The sequence below is a fragment of the Grus americana genome, chromosome 6, assembly GCF_028858705.1.
Source record: "Grus americana isolate bGruAme1 chromosome 6, bGruAme1.mat, whole genome shotgun sequence".
Classification (NCBI taxonomy): Eukaryota; Metazoa; Chordata; class Aves; order Gruiformes; family Gruidae; genus Grus; species Grus americana.
This window is the reverse complement of record NC_072857.1, coordinates 30795960-30813910: the sequence shown is the minus strand read 5'-3', so window position 1 is coordinate 30813910 and position 17951 is coordinate 30795960. Positions and strand designations below refer to the sequence as shown.

Sequence of the window (17951 nt, the reverse complement as noted above, 5' to 3'; positions counted from 1 at the left end):
TGACATATAACTGCACACTGGTTTAAAGATACCTGCAGTGAGCACAGACAATCACTTGTGAAAATGGCACAATAAAGATCTTGCTGGTTTCTCTCATAGATGAGGTCATTCTGCTTGCTCTACAAAAAATGCCTCATCTATGACCTCAGACAGGAAAGCTGAGAGTTACAAAATCTGTTATAAAAATCTACCACAAACTCCACACAAATGTCTAAACCTTCTGGGCTCTTCCCTGTGTTAGAGATGCAAGTTCGTAGGGGTTCCAGCTCTCTGAATTTCCAGACCTGTTTCATATGAGAATAACCTGATTCACAAGGTTAATACACAGGAGAAAAAATTCTCTGCTAGCCCTGACAGGAGTGTCCATCCTGCTGCTGGAGGGACATTGTTTTCAGTGGTAACTTCTCCCCAGAGTTGATGGTTCCTAATCTTCCCTAAAGCTCAGAGCAGGCTACTCTGTGGAGCCAAGGAGTCAGTTGCTGCCTGCTGATGCATCTGCGAGTGCCCAGTAACTAGCTGATCTGCAAAAACTCATGCGATTGAAGGCCTTTCCAAGTTGCCTGCCTACACCGTTCTCTGGGAGGCCATCTGGATGTTATTGAATAACCTTTTCCACATCTGTGTATGTATGGGGGTTGTTAGGGTTCTTATGCTTAAGGTGTATAGCTGCTGCTCTTGATCTGCTGTGTCCCTGCACTGCTCTGCTGACCACTCCTACACAGATATGGAGCCTCCTTTGTTAAGAGCTACTTGTTAAGCAAGGGACTGTTGCATAACACACAGTTGCTAACATTTCCTGTCTTGTGCTATCAATCATAGTACCTTAGTTATTGCTATCTCATGTATGGGTTAAATGTTACCTGGGAGTGCCCCTTTTTTAACACTGAACAGATGCCTCTGGAAAATCTTAAAATCCCTACCTGTCTGTAGTGTAAAACTTACAGTTCTGGAGAAAAGCATGAACTCACACAGTAGAACAGGAACTGAAAGCCAAAATACCTAGGTGCTGTTACAAACTCTGCAATGGACTTACCGTGGATAAATCATTTTGCTTCTCATATGATCTGTTTCCCTTTGCCTTTTGTCTGTTTAGATCATAATTTCTATGAGGAGTGTGGTGCCATGTTATATATGTTATCTGGCTTATGCCTCTGCCATAATGCAATTAAATAATACTCTTTAGTGTCTGCAAATAAGCTGAAGTCCATAAGTGTCTAACAGTACTCCTTCGGTGACAAATCTATAGTGGTCACAGAAAAGCAAAGTTAACTTCAGTTAAGACACTAGCCAGAAACATCATTGCCTGCTGGTCAGTCCATCATTCTTGCCTATGTAGCTGCAAATGATAGAAAGCATTCTTACCACCACTGCATCCTTCAGGGTAAGTAAACACATGCCTTGGAAGAATAGTTTTGGCCACTTGTTGTAATTGAAGGCCAGCTCACTAGGTCATTTATTAAAAAGAAAGGGTTCTGGTACAGGTCTGTCCTACCTTGGCACTTCAGGAAATGGGACAAATGAGATCAGCAGCTTTTGGGCCAAATCTAGGACTGCTAGAAATTAGTGCAATTATGTTGAGACAAGTGGAGTTATAGTTGCTTGTTACCATTTTTAATTAAACAGAGTTCATTATTACAGCACAGTAGGGAGAAATCTGGAAATTAAATACTCCTAGTTATTAACAGGTTAATGGCTTTTAAAAATAAAATTGCCATGTCATTAATTCATACGTTACCTCAAGGTTATTGTGTTTTGATGCAGGTGTACTTCAGAGCAAGAGTTTTGTCCTGTGCAATAACCTAGTTATGCCACTTAGCACTGAAAAATAAGATGACAGTGGTATCTGATGTATGAACAATATGCTAGAGAACAAGTGTGTAGAAAGCCGATACAAAGTGTGAAAATGTAAATCAGGTGCCTGCCAAGCCGGGACATGTGTGAAACAAATGTTATAGCAGTGGTGCTGACAGGTGTTAGCAGCAGTCAGCACATGGGTTGTCTGCTAGTGTTTTTTATTTACATCTTTTTATTAAGTGAATCCCTGCTCTCATTTTTTTTTTCATGTGGAAAGCTTCTGTCCTTTTTTCTCTTTTGTACAATGACAGATAGGTAATGTGGTGGTGTGACTGGTTCTGGACTAGTCCAGCTCCTGGAAAGGAGTGGAGGGTCCTGCTTTCCTGCCTGTGTAAGCCTTCAGAGTTCACCCATCCTCACTAGCCCAGATAGAAAGGGGTGAAGGTGGCTGAATGCTGAAATGAAGTACGAGTTGTGTTAGGTCTGCAGATCTTGTGTTGACCCTCTTAAGATGCACAGCTTCTATATTGAGAAGCAAAAACCTTGTGGTGAGGCAGGTGGGAATGAGTTCTCTGAAACTTTGGGGAGGGGATGGGAAAAGGCATTGAGAAATTTAAAACCTCAGCCCAGCTCATATATTTAGAGCGATGCAGAAGAAACCCTGGAAGCTAGACTGGGAGAAGGACGTAGGGACAAGTTGATGGAGGGATCGGAAGCTAGCCTGCTGGTTCCCATGGAGGTGAAGCACTAGGTTTCTGCTTTTTGCATGTGAGCAGGAACATGTCCCCAAAGGACACATCTATGTACAAACATGAGATGTAACATTGTCTCTGAGCCCATTGCCATGTCATTTGACTCAATATGAAAGAATTGTTTCTGGAAGACAGGAGGCACTTTGGCATTGTCCATATACATGACCCAGTGAAATCTGAGATAAAAGCAGTTAGATATGGAGAGTCTTGGGCACTCCATACCTTAACTTTAGGAAAAAAACCAACAAATGATAGTTTCAAATGAGAAATTAAAGCCATTCACATATCTGGTCAGGCTTTTACTGAGCACTTCCAGAGGGCTGGCTCTGGAGAGCCCTTCAAGGAGATCTGGGGCTGAAATGCTCTTTTCCAGTGCTGGGGTGGAATATCTGGGTTGTCCATGTTTTTGCTACCAGGTGGTTCATGGTAAGGGATCTCTGACATCAAGGTGCTCAGACCTGAAGACACACAAGGATCTTCACTGCCTGAGTATCTGCCCAGAGCTGGTACAGTGCACACAGAGCAGGATAAGCCTGGCATAAAGACTGAGATGGGCTCTTTGGCACCTGATTAGGAAAAAAAAAAAAATCTGGGTAGGAAAGGAAGGAAAGGATCTTTGACACTGTGCAGTAGAGGCTGTGCAGTCTCTAGGGATGATATATCTGCAAATCAATCTCCTAATTTATCTTTCTGTGATTCTCACCTTCTCATCAGCAATTTGGTAGCCAGTGGAGTAGACTGGTGTGATGGGAGCGTTGCGCGCAATACTAGATATCTGTGGTGCAAATGATGGAGCAGCTGCCTGAAACCTGTACGTTTACAATAGAAGCTAAGGTGAAAGTCTGTCCAACTAGTTGAGAAAATAAGGAACTGATTATCCTCTGACAAGTACCTTCACAGAGACTGCAGGAGGTTGGTTTGGATAACAGCACAAAGGTAACAAATCCCGCTCTTGTGCTTTGTTCCATTGTGTTGGCAACAGGATTTTGGGACCAATTTAATTGCATCTACACAAAATAAAGGTGTGTTACCCCTTTTCTGCAAGATCTGGAGAGTGTTCCTGTGTACTAAGCAGCTGTATGTTCCACTCACAATGGCTTGACAAAAAAGGGCTAGTTGTAGTTTATGGTTTTCTGAATGTTGGACTAGAACTTTTCAGTTATCATGTGTAAGCATTGCAATGAAGGACTTGGAGGTCGTTCTTCTGTCTCAAAACTTATCTGTCATAGCTAAAAGTGACAATAGGAAGTTTTTGAAAAATACTTCTCTAGAATATTTTTTCAGTTAAGTTTTCTTGTATTTGGCAAGAATCAAGATGGTACTGGACAGGTGTTATCCTGTCCTCTAGGGTTTACTTGGGGAGGAAGAGATCATATGGTGAGATGCAAGGTCTGTATGTTGGTCAAAATTCCCCTATAGAGTGCTGTGTGAAGTTACACTGGAAGGGACTGAGGGGCTGTCTAAATGAGCAATTGCATATGCATTCTCCGTGTGATTCTGCAGCTCGATGAAGTAGAGTGATTGTTGCACATTTAAGCAAGGATCATCATATGGTTGTAGGGAAGAGCATCTCAAGAGCATCTGCTGATACCTTAACTCCCTGTCTTTCCCGCAGGACCTTTCAATAGGTTCAGTGTGATTTTTTTCATCTCTAGGATGTTGCTTTGTGAGATGCAGGTTGTACAGCAGTGTAACTCATAGACAATGGCTGAGCCGCTCTCTTTCGGTGTTTATTGGGTTGTTACTTATTAGACTGTTATCTACTTTTCTGCTTCCAGTTCCCCTATTCAACTGAGCAAAAACATTCCCTCATTTCAGTAGGTGGGTGTAGCTCTAATAGATGGGTCATGTATTCATAACCACTGTGCTACCCCTTTACTCATTTTAATTACCTACTGTAGCTTGTTGCAACCTTGTCATATTCTCCTAAATTGCTGAAAACATAGACCCAAATTTTTTATATCCTTGTAAGCATCTTAAGTGGCAGTAACACTACCTAGAGTGTTGAGAGCATAAAGGAATACCTTGTGAGCTCTTCTGAAAAAGAGCCGCACTGAATTTTGCCATGTGAGAATCTAACCTATTGTATGGGAATCTGTTATATATTTTTTCTAGATGTACTGTAAGGCCTGAGTCCTGCAAACATGTACATGTGCATAATTTGACGTGCTGGTTGGTACCATTGATCTGTGATTGTCTGTCCCCTTATTCAAACAGAGTAACATTACAAAAACTATTGCTGAATAGAGAGCTGTAAAAATCTGTGTTGGAAGGAATATCCACGCTCTATTTCCCCCCAAATTATAGGACCTATCCAAGTTATCTAGAAATGTCCATGGTCATTAAGTCTGTTGTGTGATCTGATGAATAAGCACACACACAGAACTATGTATTCCACGCTTTTAAATAATTGTCAGTTTACCACAACTTTTGTCTATGGGCACCAGACATCATTGTCTCAAGAGGCAGTTTACATTGGGAGTTACTGTTAGTGTTGAAATAGAGTTGATTATGTTCTACCGTGAACCAGACTTTTCTTCTTGTGGCAAGACCCTTCCAGCTTCAGATTTAAAAACCTTAGGCCCTGATCCAGTTTTTCCAGTGCTTTTGCTGACAGCTGGAATAGGCCTTTAGTGCTCACATATTTGCCCGCTACCTGCTAAGTCCTTGGCTCCTCCATTTTCTGGCATCTTCTGCAATAGATTAGATATACAAAAAAATGCCTTGGCTTCTAGTTGCAATTTCACATATGGTAAAGTGAGCTCAGCACTTAGTTATGGGTTTTTTTCCCTGTCGACCCTCCCTCCTGATGACAATTCCAAGAGCATATTTGGAAAATGGAAGCAGAAAATTGGAAGAACTGAAGTAGTGGAGATCTGAAAGTACGGAGGTCTTGATACAAGCATGATATGTCAAACAAAACCCTCTTAATCTCTGCAAACTTGTGGAAGAAAATACAATGCATGGGTTCTGTGCAAAAGATGAGGAATCTGGAATGTTAATGCTCTGAGCTAATTTGGAGGTATCTGTGCTGGCCTGATAGAGAGGCAATAGCACAAATGAGAAGAATTAAAACCTATTAGTTAGCCAACGCTTGTTGGAAACATAAAAAATGAGTGAAGCACTATAACAGAGCCAATAGGACAGGAAACATGTGTCATACCGGCACAGTCAGCGTTGTAACTGAAAGGGACCTTACCTTGCAGTCTTTGCTAGGGCAGGCTGAAGAATTTTAAGTTGAACTGTATAGTTAACACTTTAGAGAGCACATTCCAAGTCTTTGTATCAATGACAACTATATATTATTTTCAGCTCATCTTTAAACTAGCACTTATTTGATCCTAAATATTTGGTGGGATTTTTTAAGCTATCCTCTTGATAGATCACTACTAAATGTCTTCCTCATACACACATTTGCAGTTCAGCCACTGAGTTAAGAAATAAAAAATTCATCTGTAGTCATGATCATTTATCTCTTTTTAAATGTAGTATTCCTAAAGTCAGTAGGTGTGGGACTTTTTAAGTGACAGATAAAAACAGAATTGCTGCTGGAAGTTGGGCACCGAATTTAGAGATACATCAAAGTACAACAACCACAGTGAGTCCAAGTCCATCATCAGTTCTGCTCTGTGAGGTAGTAATAAAAGGAACTTGCTGGTTAAGACCATGAGCAGGTAGGATCACCAGATCACTTTACACAGGCTTACTGAGCTATTATCTCAGCTTGATATGTAATAACCACTCAACTCACAGCATCTGTCAGGATATGCATGTTTTTGACAAAGCTTGTAACACACATATGTGCCTTTGAGCCCACTCTTAGTTTCCCTTTCTTGTGTAACCGCTGCTGCTGCTTTATACTACAAGATCATGTTGCTGGAGCTGATTGTAACAAAATTAGCATCAAGATACAATTTGGAAGAATAAAATAACTTTTCAGATTACAAACATCAAAGAGCTGATAAATGCTCCCTAACAAACATCTCTGCTATGCAGCTTTGTTTACATGTTTCATTTAATGGGCAAATGATTAACTAGCTGTCTGTATCAAAAACCTCTTTTAGTTTGGCTTGCTCCTACTGATTTTCTAGTAATTTAGGGAAGTGCTCCTAGCCATTCTGCAAGGCTGACAGAAGAACGGACCCATGAGATTTCAGAGATACAAGCAAGTTCCTGGTAGCTGTAAATAAGAAACGTATTGTAATGCCTTCACATTAGGTTGTGTTTAGAGTTCCAAATATATCCCACTGTGGGCTCCGTGGGAGAGATCCTCCTGCAGTGCATCTCCCCAGGGACACCAGGTTCTTCCAAGGTCACACAGTGCTTTCAGTCTTGCTCTGCAGTGTGTTTTCCTCACTGATGTGCAGTGTCAGTACTCTGTCCACAGCAGGGCTCTGCGTACACCCAAGGGAGAGGCTTTGCTTCTGCACTGTGCTTCATGGAGTTGGATGCTTTAAGGCATCCTGGCGTACTTCAGACTGGTGTCTGAGACCATTACGGTTGATGCCTTGCTCTTGAATGCAAAGATCAAACAGCTATGAATACCAGCTGGGCAATTCTTTTAAAGAGGAGGGTGCTCAGCTCCTGATGAGACTTGAGGCAGAGGAATCTGATTGTGGGTACACACCAATACTCTCTTTGGGGAGGAAAGGAACTGGATATCTCTGTAGCTGGGCAGGGGGACCACCGGGGTCCATCTAGCAGACGGCTTCCCCACTATAACAACATTGGCTGATGTGGCTGTGATGTGGATGCAGGCACAAAAGAGCTGTGTATTGTCACTGTAGCATGTCCACCACATGTCCTAGGAGTACGTACCCCGTGTGACAGGAGCTGAGAGGAAAGGGACAGCCTTCAAATCTTCCCTAAGTCTGCCCCTGATATGGGACTCTGACTAGATACTGTGGCTGCAACAGACTTGCACTTGGGTTGAAATTAACCTTTAAGCTTTACAAAACAATTTGGTAAAGGAAGCAGAAGCTTTTTGATCCATAAACTCACTTATTCTGAAATCAATACCTACATTTCCTGGAACCCCTTGGTGATGATGGTGGGGGATTTCTTGAAATTGAATCTCATCAGCCTCAATATTTGCTTTTGCTGGAATAGTATTACATAGGTACATCTTAGGACTGTGACATCTTTCTTACTAATGCAAAAATTAAATCAGATTGATGCTTTTGAACCAACATTTTTATCAGCACGTTCTCAGTATAGCATTGGTGTATGCAGTATGATTTTTGTTAATTTTCATGAGAAGGATGGGGTGAAGTCCAGTGATTTGTGAGACTTGAGCATGACTTGCATACAAATGTCTGAAAATACAGGAATTGTTGTTCTTGAGACTTATGATAGTGGGAACTGCCTGAGATCGCCTTAATACCAGGTTTGTGCCCCACTTCTGCAGCAGCACAATGAACTCTGTTTCTGTTACCTGGCAAATGCTGGTTGTTTTAAACAGGTGACACTAGCATCTAAGAATTACTAAAGTTTTAGTAGTTATTGTAGATTCAGATGGAAAAGCAAAATTTTGCCCTGGCAAATTGTTCTTTGAAATTAATGATATAATGGTTAACTGCTGGGGCTTAATTGAGTAGTTAAAAGAAGTGCTGGTACTGGTAACACTAGAGTTGAATGATTTTTATTATGGCCAAAGTGATTCAGTTTTAAGTGCTATGTATTTTTCTGATGTGAGAACCGTTGGTATGTTTGAAGTATCTGACGCTGTACTGAAACCAGTAGGGAATTGTTCGGGTACTGGATGTGTTTAACAGGTCACTCAATAAGTTGCTGTTTCCTGCAAAGACTTGATTCGACAGGAGATGATTTTTTGTTGCATGGGCTTACACAAGGTATCTGAATTTTTGCCGTATGCTGTGGTACAACTTTGTGAAATGAGTTCTGAGAATCTATATAATTAAACTGCTGAGAGCTGTAAAACCGCTATGTTAAAGTACAATGTGTACTTACTGTAAAAGAGGATCTGTGAAGTTTTTGGAATAGAATCTAGCTACAAATTGCTAGTAGTTTTTTAAAGTCTTATGCAAAGTGGTTTCATATTTGGAAACTTTCATAATTTGGGGTTGATAGTAGCTTCCTCTGTCTGTCCTCTCTTGATACAACCTCTTCATTCACATTTATCCAGTGGAAGTTAAAACTATTAAGCAAGATAGGGATCTGAGATTGCTGCTCTTGCTTCTGATGTACAATAAGTTTTTAGTACAACTAAACAGTAAAGTATTCATTTATAATGCAATACATCACAAAGTATTTAAGACTTTGTCATGAATTGCTTTGTATACAGACTGTGACTGATCTTCTGTGGTGCAAGTCTCTGACATGGAAACAGGTTGGAGGGGAATGAGGTAGATCTTTCCTGGCCTATGAGTGTGGATCTGTAGGGGCAGGCTGTGGAGATTACTGGAACCATGAGTTCTCAACTGCCTAGCAAGTCAGGGAGAGGAGGATTACTCATTCCAATACCCTGATATAAAGTCATAGAGAGCTAATTCAGGTTTTTACACAGGGAGAAGAAACTGAATCATCAGTACCCATACAGCAACATTTTATTGTCTTTAGGAAGTGGATTTTGCCACCTTTACCTGCCACCAGAGTAGTAAATCCCAGGTTTCCAGTAAGTCAGCTCATGGACTAGGACACAATCTAAGATGTGTGCGTTATTCTGAATCTGTCCACTAAATGTTTAACAGAGGTATTAGATAAAAGGTAACATATATGTAGTGAGGCTGCCTTGTTTTTTCTTGAGTCACAGAACTGGAATAACAGGACACTTTTGTCACCATTCACTGAGCTGCTCATTTGCATGTGGAATTCATTTGCATGCCATTGACATTTGGGGGAGAGTGCTGGGAAGCGTCTGGGAGTATCTGTACTTGATGCAGAACAGATCTCTGGCTGCAGTTGGATGGGAACAAAATTAGCTTGGCCTGTGGGAAAAACTGACAAATTAAACTTGGCTCTCAGTTGTACATTTTTGTTTGGAAAGATGCAGCAATGCCATGTAGGTAAGGCATAGATGTTAGGGATTGGTAAGAAGGAGAATTTCATTGCACCTTCTGGGCTGCATAGCTACCTTCCATTTTTGGGAAGTTCTTGGGGAGTCACTTTTTCCATATTCAAAAAACTTTTCTGATTTATTGAAAGGCTCTGTAAAGTCCAAAGTTCTGTTCCTTATTGTGCCAACCTGGTTTGTGAACTTGTATGAGAGAGACTTTATCAAAGATAGCCTGTGAATGCTTTCTGGGGTTCTGAAATACACCAGCTACACACTTGTCAGAAAAATGTTCCTTTGGTTTAATAAGTACAGGAGCCAGGAAAACTTGTCCAGTGTTTACCAGGACCAAACAGTCTGGTGCAATGAGTATTCAAGGTAGTGAACCGTGGCTGGAGTGAAGCAAATGTGTGTGGACACTCTCAAAGCTGCTCTTTTGCTTGGGATGAATGTTAATGACACTTCTGTGTTTCATGATGGATTCATTCAGACATTAAGTCACTGGAAAAAATACTCTGAAAAATATGCACATGCTCCTGCTGACTCAAAATCTTGTAGTAACAGCATGCTTAAAAAAAAAAGTTGTAGTTATTTTGTGATCTTAAAAATCAAATGTTACCAGAAGATGTCCTGGATTCTGACTGAGCACATGGTCATTTCAGCTTGTCCTTACAAGCCTTGATGCTTAGCTTCCCTGTGGCTCAGTTAAAGACTAGGGGCTGGGATGTCTGTGAGTGAAGGAGGCGGCCCCTGTTGCATATAACCAAAGAGGACTTGGAGCAATTGGTGAAGTTGGACTGGAGATATTTGTGTTAAATTACTGTGTATCGTAAATCATTCTTTTAAAAATAATATTTTTCAAAGACAATAACAGGGTGATAGTGGTGATTTCATTTATTTATTTCTATAATTGCTTTAATTTCTAGACTGGCACTGAAACTTTATCTAATCTGAATTAGTGAAAGACTACTGTGTGAGCAAACAGAGCAGCACCTTTTGGGACTGCACCTGGGGTGAATAAATTAAGGCATTTTCAACACAGTCAAGCAGTAAAAGTGATTGCTCAGCTTGTGCAGTTGTAATGTGAGTGTTCTCGGCAAGGGACAGCCAGGTCTGGATTTGATGAGCCTTCCTATGTGATTTTGGTCAACTTTTACTTGATCTTTCTGTGCCTCAGGTACATCTGTTTAAGAGGCTGATCATTTTCCTAGACTTGTTGGTTTGGTTGTTCTGTAAGGATCATATATTCTTCCAGGCAAAGCTGTCTCCTTCCTGCTTATTATGTGTATAGCACCTGGCAGAGTATGTCCTCATAGGTGCTATTGTAATACAGAGCTCACTTCTACTAATAGTTTTAAAGAATTCACATGAGCAGGAACTGAGCCTCAGTAAAACCAGGGAAAAGGCTTGATTGGGTGAGGTGAAGGGTGCGCTGGCCTCATGCTAGTGTCACCCAGAGAAACATTAAGTGTCTGCAGCATGAGCAGGGCTGGGCATCGTGTAAACCTCCAGGGATTTTTTTTTTTTTTCCTGTGAGAAAGTTTCAGATTCAGGATGAGCTTTAAATTCTACATTTAGTTCAAGCACCTGGAATGTTTTATTTACATTGCACGTAATAACTGTACAATGAGGGTTTAATGGAGTTCAGTTGCTGGTGGGAGTGGGAGAGGCAGAAATAGGTAGGAGTAGAAAAATTCCTCTCCATTTCTACAAAGATGCTGGCCACATGACCAGTAGCTGGCATCCCCTATATAGGGAATACTTGCATATGAGTAATGCCCCCTACTAAGATGCTCTCTGCTAAGAAATGCGTAGCAATATGCTTAAGCAAGGAACTGATAAATCCATCACGAAATAGTGGCTTGCCATTTTCTTCGTGCTATTTTTTTTAAACATGTATGCTGCATCTTTATGTGCAGGAATACATAAGCTCACATGCTATTTTAGGCATGTGGACAATACATACCAGCTTACTACCAAAGCACTTAGGTTTGAATTGATTTGTATCAAGCTTGAAGGTTAATTTGCAGCAGAAACTGCTGCTAGGTGAACACTGAAAGGAACATTAGTTTCCACTTTCTCCTTCAGTGAGTACGAAGAGGAACATGGATCCCTCAAGCCTGACATAACATAAAATTGTTATTAGAATGTGGATTCCAAATTTTGTGTCTTTTGGGTTCTATTCTTTTAGATTTAAGCATATAAAGCCAGACCTTGGAAAGGTCTGATTGGTGTTGATTTACACATCAGCGAAGGATCTGGTTCAGGGCACACGTCAGCATCCTACCTTGTACAAATCCTGCTATGAAGCAGTTATTGTCAGTTCCTGTATTCCTGTGGTGACTAACTTCAGTTTTTCACAGTGCACTGTGAGTAAAATGTAGTTCATGGTTAATCCAAAGTCGCTTCTGAAAAACTGTTTTCACAAGGGAGTTTACTTAAGTTTGAAAGATATCCAGGCACTTAGAAATGGCAGGTAAATCCACCATTGCATTGGAAAAATCCCATTTCGTGCTTTTCACTTCCATGGGAATAGAGCTTGTTTGTGTTTTTGGAAAGTCCCATGGGTACTTATATGCATCTTTATATACTTAAAAGTCTGGCTGTTGACAGTTTTGAAAGTATCGCCTGATGGCTAGCAAACTGGAGAGTTGATTTGTGTTCCTGTCCTGGATTTCAGTGATTGGTAACATGGTCCTGTCTACAGGGTGTAACTTACTCTTTTGTTGGCATGAAGACTACCTTCTGGCAAATGCCAACTGATTGATTTATTTATTTTGCGTCTGTGATACTTCTTTTGCTGTGTTATACGGTGTGTCGGCTGCATGGGACAAAGGATTTCTGTGCCTGGAAGTTAAAGGCATACAACAGAAAACAGCGTTTACATATGCAGTTCCTGTTGCATTGAGTAAATTTTCACAAAACCAGTCTGACCTTCAGAGTTGACAGCACTGTATTTAATGTGCTTGTAATTTATTTGAAGGCTTCACTGATTTTTATTTTAGCTTTTAATATCTGACACATTCCCATTACTAAGCGATTCTGCCAAAAGCAATCCAAATCACAATTGGAAAGGAAAAGATGCGGAGTAAAATGCCTCACCCCCTATTCACTGTTCATAGAAAATCTGTATGAATGGAGATATCTGATATCTCCCTAGGCTGAGAGGTTAGTGATTTTTAGAAAGAGTATCAGCCAGCTTGCACATGTGAAAAGTATCTGTTTTCTAAGGGTCAAGTAAATAACTAGAAATGCAGGGTGAATTTTATCTTATGAAGTGTTGGTAGTGAAGAAACTGACAAATCATGAAAATCCAACTTAGTTTTGCTGGATGACACGAGTAATTTATGAAAGTTACAGAGTAATCTGTTCATTGAGTGCTGGCAAGAAGCAGCAGGCATGGCTTTTTGTCTTGCTGCAATGATAGCCTATAATAGGCAGCCAAGACAGGACAGACAACTGCAGCTGACACTGGCTGCTCAGCAAAAGAGCCCAGATGGTTTTTAGCCCTCTGGATAAAGTTTGCTTGCTGCAGTTCCAGACCCAGAACTGCTCTGAGACAGCAAAGCTTCAGTAGGAAATAGAAAGTCACAAACACTGCAAATAGAGAGGAAGGCATCACCTGATCTCCTGCCAGCCTGTCTAACAGGGAAGGTCCAGAGGCCTTGGACCAAAATAGAAGAGTTCTTGTGTCTGTGCTGGGTCTTACCAAATGTCCATCCAGCCTATTATTGTTCTTGGCCTTTTGGCTAGGAGTGCCATGTCTGTTCTTGTCTGTTTAATATCTGGTAGATCTTTGCTATGAGGACTTCTTATTAAATATCTCTGTGGAGCTGGGCTACTGCCTGTGGGCTTGCTCTGTCTTCCTTCTGCACCACAACCGCTCAGTGACCCATTGCAGTAGAGTAACGTAGGAGAACAAGGCGAACAAGGCAGGGAAAACACTGCTTCCCTGTATGTACTCCCATCCTCCAGCAGTTTACAGCTCAGGGATTTCCTAAACCAAAGTTGTTATCCTTGTGGTTAGCTCTTGATGGAATCTAATAGTCATCTTAACAGGCTCTTCATCTCTTTAAGAAGCTAGGGATACATGTGGTAATTAAGAACAGTATCTTTTGCTGGTTTTCTCTCTGGACCTCAGTGGATTGCTGAGCTGCAGTGCTCAGGTATGGCTGGGTTGCAGAGGCTGACAGGAGCAAGCTTGAAGGTGAACTATACTAAGTGTCTGCTAGAGACTGCCAAGGACCAGAACAGTCTGTGGGAGCTGCCTGTAAAACAAAGGCTGACCTGCCAGGCAGCACTGTGGAGACTGCGGCCACAAGGATTGTTTGCAGCAGAGCTGCTAGTTTTAAACCTACACGTGGCACTGGGCAAGAAGTGAGCAGTGGTATGTAAGACAGGGAGAGCGTGTGGGGACTTACACTGTAGGCAAGCCAGAAGGCAGAAACCAAAGGCTGGAGTGCCCGTACCTGGATAGAAAACTTAAAAATGCTGCAGAGCCAATGGGTCCCACATCATGCAGCATTGCTGACTGAAATGAGAGAGTTATTTGGCTTCAGAGATGAGTAAGACTGTACGAATACAGAAAAATAGTGCTGGAAACAGAATTTCTGCCAAATTCAAAATTAGCAACTGAGAGTGACAATTGTTAGCAGATGTCAGATTTCTATTTATTTACTTGTTTTCTGGAACGTTTATAGGTTTCATTTTCATCTTTTTTTGATATGTTAGTCTTTCGAATTTTCTCATGTGAGGTGCAGAGAATTTGTATACCGGCTCTTTAAAATGGCATCATTGAGACATCTGTGGGAGATTGTATATGATAAGGAAAATTCTGTGTATGTTTATTGCTGCTGTAGATCTTGTTTGTTTACAGAGTGAAATGTTATTAAACAACTCAGGTGATAGGTGGAATAACCAGTCTACCCTCTCTGGGCTAGTGTTGACCATTATCACCCACCTAGCTTCTTTGCAGAGCTGCTGATAAAATTAACATCTCTCCAAAAACGAAGTGGCTGTTAGACAAGAAGTCTGGGCCCTAGCAAGGCAATGGCAAAACCATTCCCCTCCCCTGGAAGAGAAGAGCAAGGACTTGCAACTTAAGCATGCCACTGAGCTGCAGCGGCTCAGAGCTGTGGAGCCATCCCATGAGCTGGCACCCGCAGTGTGATTGCCAGAACTGTGGGTCTTTCCACTGATCCTCCAAATTTGCAAGGAAAGCATGAAGGGAAAAGGAAAAGCTATATAATTTTGCTTCTGAGATAGTCCTTTCACTCATGGCTGCTGACGCTGGTTTTGGTCCAATGAACACTGCAGAAATCCATGTTAGCAGCTGTTTTCCCTATCAAAGCATTTTCCTTGCATGAGGTGTCAGCTGGCTGAAAACTGTCTCCAACCATTTGACTTTCCATGGTGGGGGTGTTACTTTTATCACCAATAAAATACAAGAAGCTTTGGATGTGGTATTACCTGGCTGGCTTACACATCCTGGTAAAATTTCCAACAGCTTTTTTTTGTGACTGTCAGCTTAATTTAAATCTCCTAATTTTCTGTGCAGGGAAATGAGCAATACAAGCTAAAGGGTGGATTTTTCAATGTGCTTTTTCCCCAGAAAGACATACACTTTGTGTGCTGGGGGGGGGCGGGGGGGGGGGGGGGGAGATGGAATGGGACAGGACAGGACAGGACGGGATACGAGCTTACTTCTCTGTAATTGCAAAGGAAATTTGAAAACTTGTTCTCAATTTATGTGCAACTTGTGTAGGTAGCTAGACCCTTGGCAAGGACTTAGTGTCCTTCTTCATTTCAGGAGTCTTGAGAATTTTACTTGTGGACTCTCTGGTTTTGTTCCATTTGAGCAATATGTGGAAGAAGGCGAAAACAAATTTTAACAGCCTAGTTCAAGAAAACAGAAACGCGGACTGGGGAGGACAGTATTCTGGGAGGCCAGAGACATAGATCCTGTCCCCATACCTGTCATTTGGTGCCTAACTGAAGGCAAATCACTTTAGGGGTCTCATGTTTTCTTCTCGTGCTTTTTTTCTCCTTGCCCATTGGGCCTTTGAAAGTACAGTGCCTAACACAATAGAAACTAGAGGCCTGAGTGGGGCTGCCAGTATTGGTAGTCATGATGATAATGTCTCTGCGGTGTTTCAGCTGTGTGACATCTGCCATTCCTTACCCATTCCTGTTTGGCAGTGGCAGTTTAGTTTTTTGCACATATTGTCTGATCAAAAAGGTAAACTTTGATGATTGGGAAAGTTCTACAACAGCGACTACTTTGGCCAGCATTCTGGATTCAGATAACTCTTTTTAGCATTCCCATGCTACTTAAACTGTCCTCAGGCTTAAACTGTCATGAGCTTTTTGACATCTTAGTTCTCTCCTGGATAAAAGATGTTACAAATATCTAGATACAAAGGTGTTACTGATTGTATGCCCAGATAACTTCTGTATTACAAGTATCACTATGTGTTTGACATTGCTGTGGAGTGTATGGAGAACAAGTGGTATGCCAAAAGATACGTAATCTTCCTGAAGCCTCTTTATGAAAAAATAATCAAGTACTTCATAATGCTCCTTTCTTTTGGTGGGCATTGAGACCAAATGGTGAAATTAACATTTGATAAATATCTTCTTTTGTCTTGATGGGTGAAATTATAACTCCAGCAAGACAGAAGATCTGTCAAAAACTTAACTGAGGAAAGAGCTCACCTTCCGATTTAAATCGTGTTGCAAAGAAAAAAATTTGGATTTGAGGCTGAAATCCACTGTCTGCAGCTATTGCTTATTCTGCTTAATTGGTCCTCTAATATCTTGCAGAGACTGGAAGATAGTTACATATTTTTCAATATACAGGTACTCAAAATCCTGTCTTCCATTTCAGTGTTGGCATTCTCTCAGCCATAGGCAGGGGTGCCATTGCCTAGCACTGCCTGCACCTGCCTGCAGAACAGCATCTTCCGTCTGTGCTGTCAGACTGCTCTGCTTAGTTGGCTCTGATGGTTTCAGAGGCCTCCAGTGAGTTGCATCAGAGATGGACTTTGTCCAGGGATTCAGACTTAATTTGAATTTACCACCTCTGCTCCCAGAAGTTAGGCTCTGAGATTATTTTAGGAGTGTATATGTATGTGTGATAATTCTTGTGTGTTTGCCTCAGCAGGGTCTGATAGACTGCTGTGTTTTTTCTTTATTTTCCATCTTTGACATGAATTGTAGCCACAATTGCATAAAGCCATCTACTAATTTTTTCCAATGGTGACTTTTTTTCCCCGAAAGGTCACAGACTACACTGCTCACTGTTTACTTAAAGAGAAAGAATGTAGTCACATATGTTCACATATATAAACTGTAACTGGTCTGATACTGTGCTGTGTACAACACTTTTTTTTTTTTTAAAAATAACTGAAAACAGACCAGCACATGTAGCTTCAAAAGTTGAGTGTACAAAGAAGAGGAAAAAAGCTGAGATTTTTTTTTTTAAAGAATCTTTTACCAAGTACTGTGGGTATTGTAAAGCAAATAAATGGGTACGTTGTTTGAAGTTTCTGCCCAGTCAGGACATATCTAACTGATAAAAGTGAAACCCTGTTGTAAACGTTTGGAAAGACAGTTGTACTGACATGAGATCCCCTGGTACAGTGTAGCTGAAGCATATGTAGCACCAACATTTCTGAACAGGGCAGGAATGGCTTTGTAAAATCCTGCTTAGTTGGTGATTTTTGAAGAAAATAGGTCAGAGACTCTTGGTGGTCGTCTTGTAAGAAGTCTTTAGTGCCTTAAGGTAACTTCAGTACTTAGCTGAATGGGCTTTGTATCTTCCTGCCAGAGGAAGCATGGCTTTCAAATTAGAGCGAAGCACACTGGTAAGAGATTTCTGAGGTCCAGTTAGGACAGCTCTGTTCCAGAGGCTGAGGAGCACATGACATTTCCAGCTATCCAGCTCTTGTTCCAGGACTGTCAAGTAATCTGACTAGTGTAGTTCCAAGGACCTGGCAGAAGCTTCTTTTCTGTAAAAATTTGCTAAAGTGATTGCTGCAGCTTTTAGTTTAAATTGCAGGACATGAGAGGGACTGTGCAGAAAAACATCAGGTTATGGTTAAGACACTGAGCAGAAATGTGGAGGAAAATAAGCCATGAAACATTGTGAAGGAATAACATGGACTAAACATGGGAAGTAACATGGAAAGAAAATAGCTTGTCATGATCTTTGCCTACATTCAACAAAAATTTGGTGTTGATTTATTAGAGTCTGAGCTGCATCCCAACCATGGTTTAGTCCATGCATTATGTAATGCTCAGGGGACATAAACCATGCAGCCCCAGGATCCACGTGGTTCTTGTGAAAGCTTCTGAAATGTCGGTTTCCTCTCCTGGTAATTCACAAATGGTCC

At 41.2% G+C, this 17951-nt stretch overlaps 1 protein-coding gene and 1 pseudogene across 1 annotated transcript in view; both read left to right on the top strand.

The window, feature by feature from the left end:
• SPATS2L (spermatogenesis associated serine rich 2 like) overlaps window positions 1-17951 on the top strand; it is a 141264-nt gene that overhangs the window by 15273 nt on the left and 108040 nt on the right. The window lies entirely within an intron of this gene.
• Window positions 13286-13455, top strand: LOC129208382 (U2 spliceosomal RNA; annotated as a pseudogene).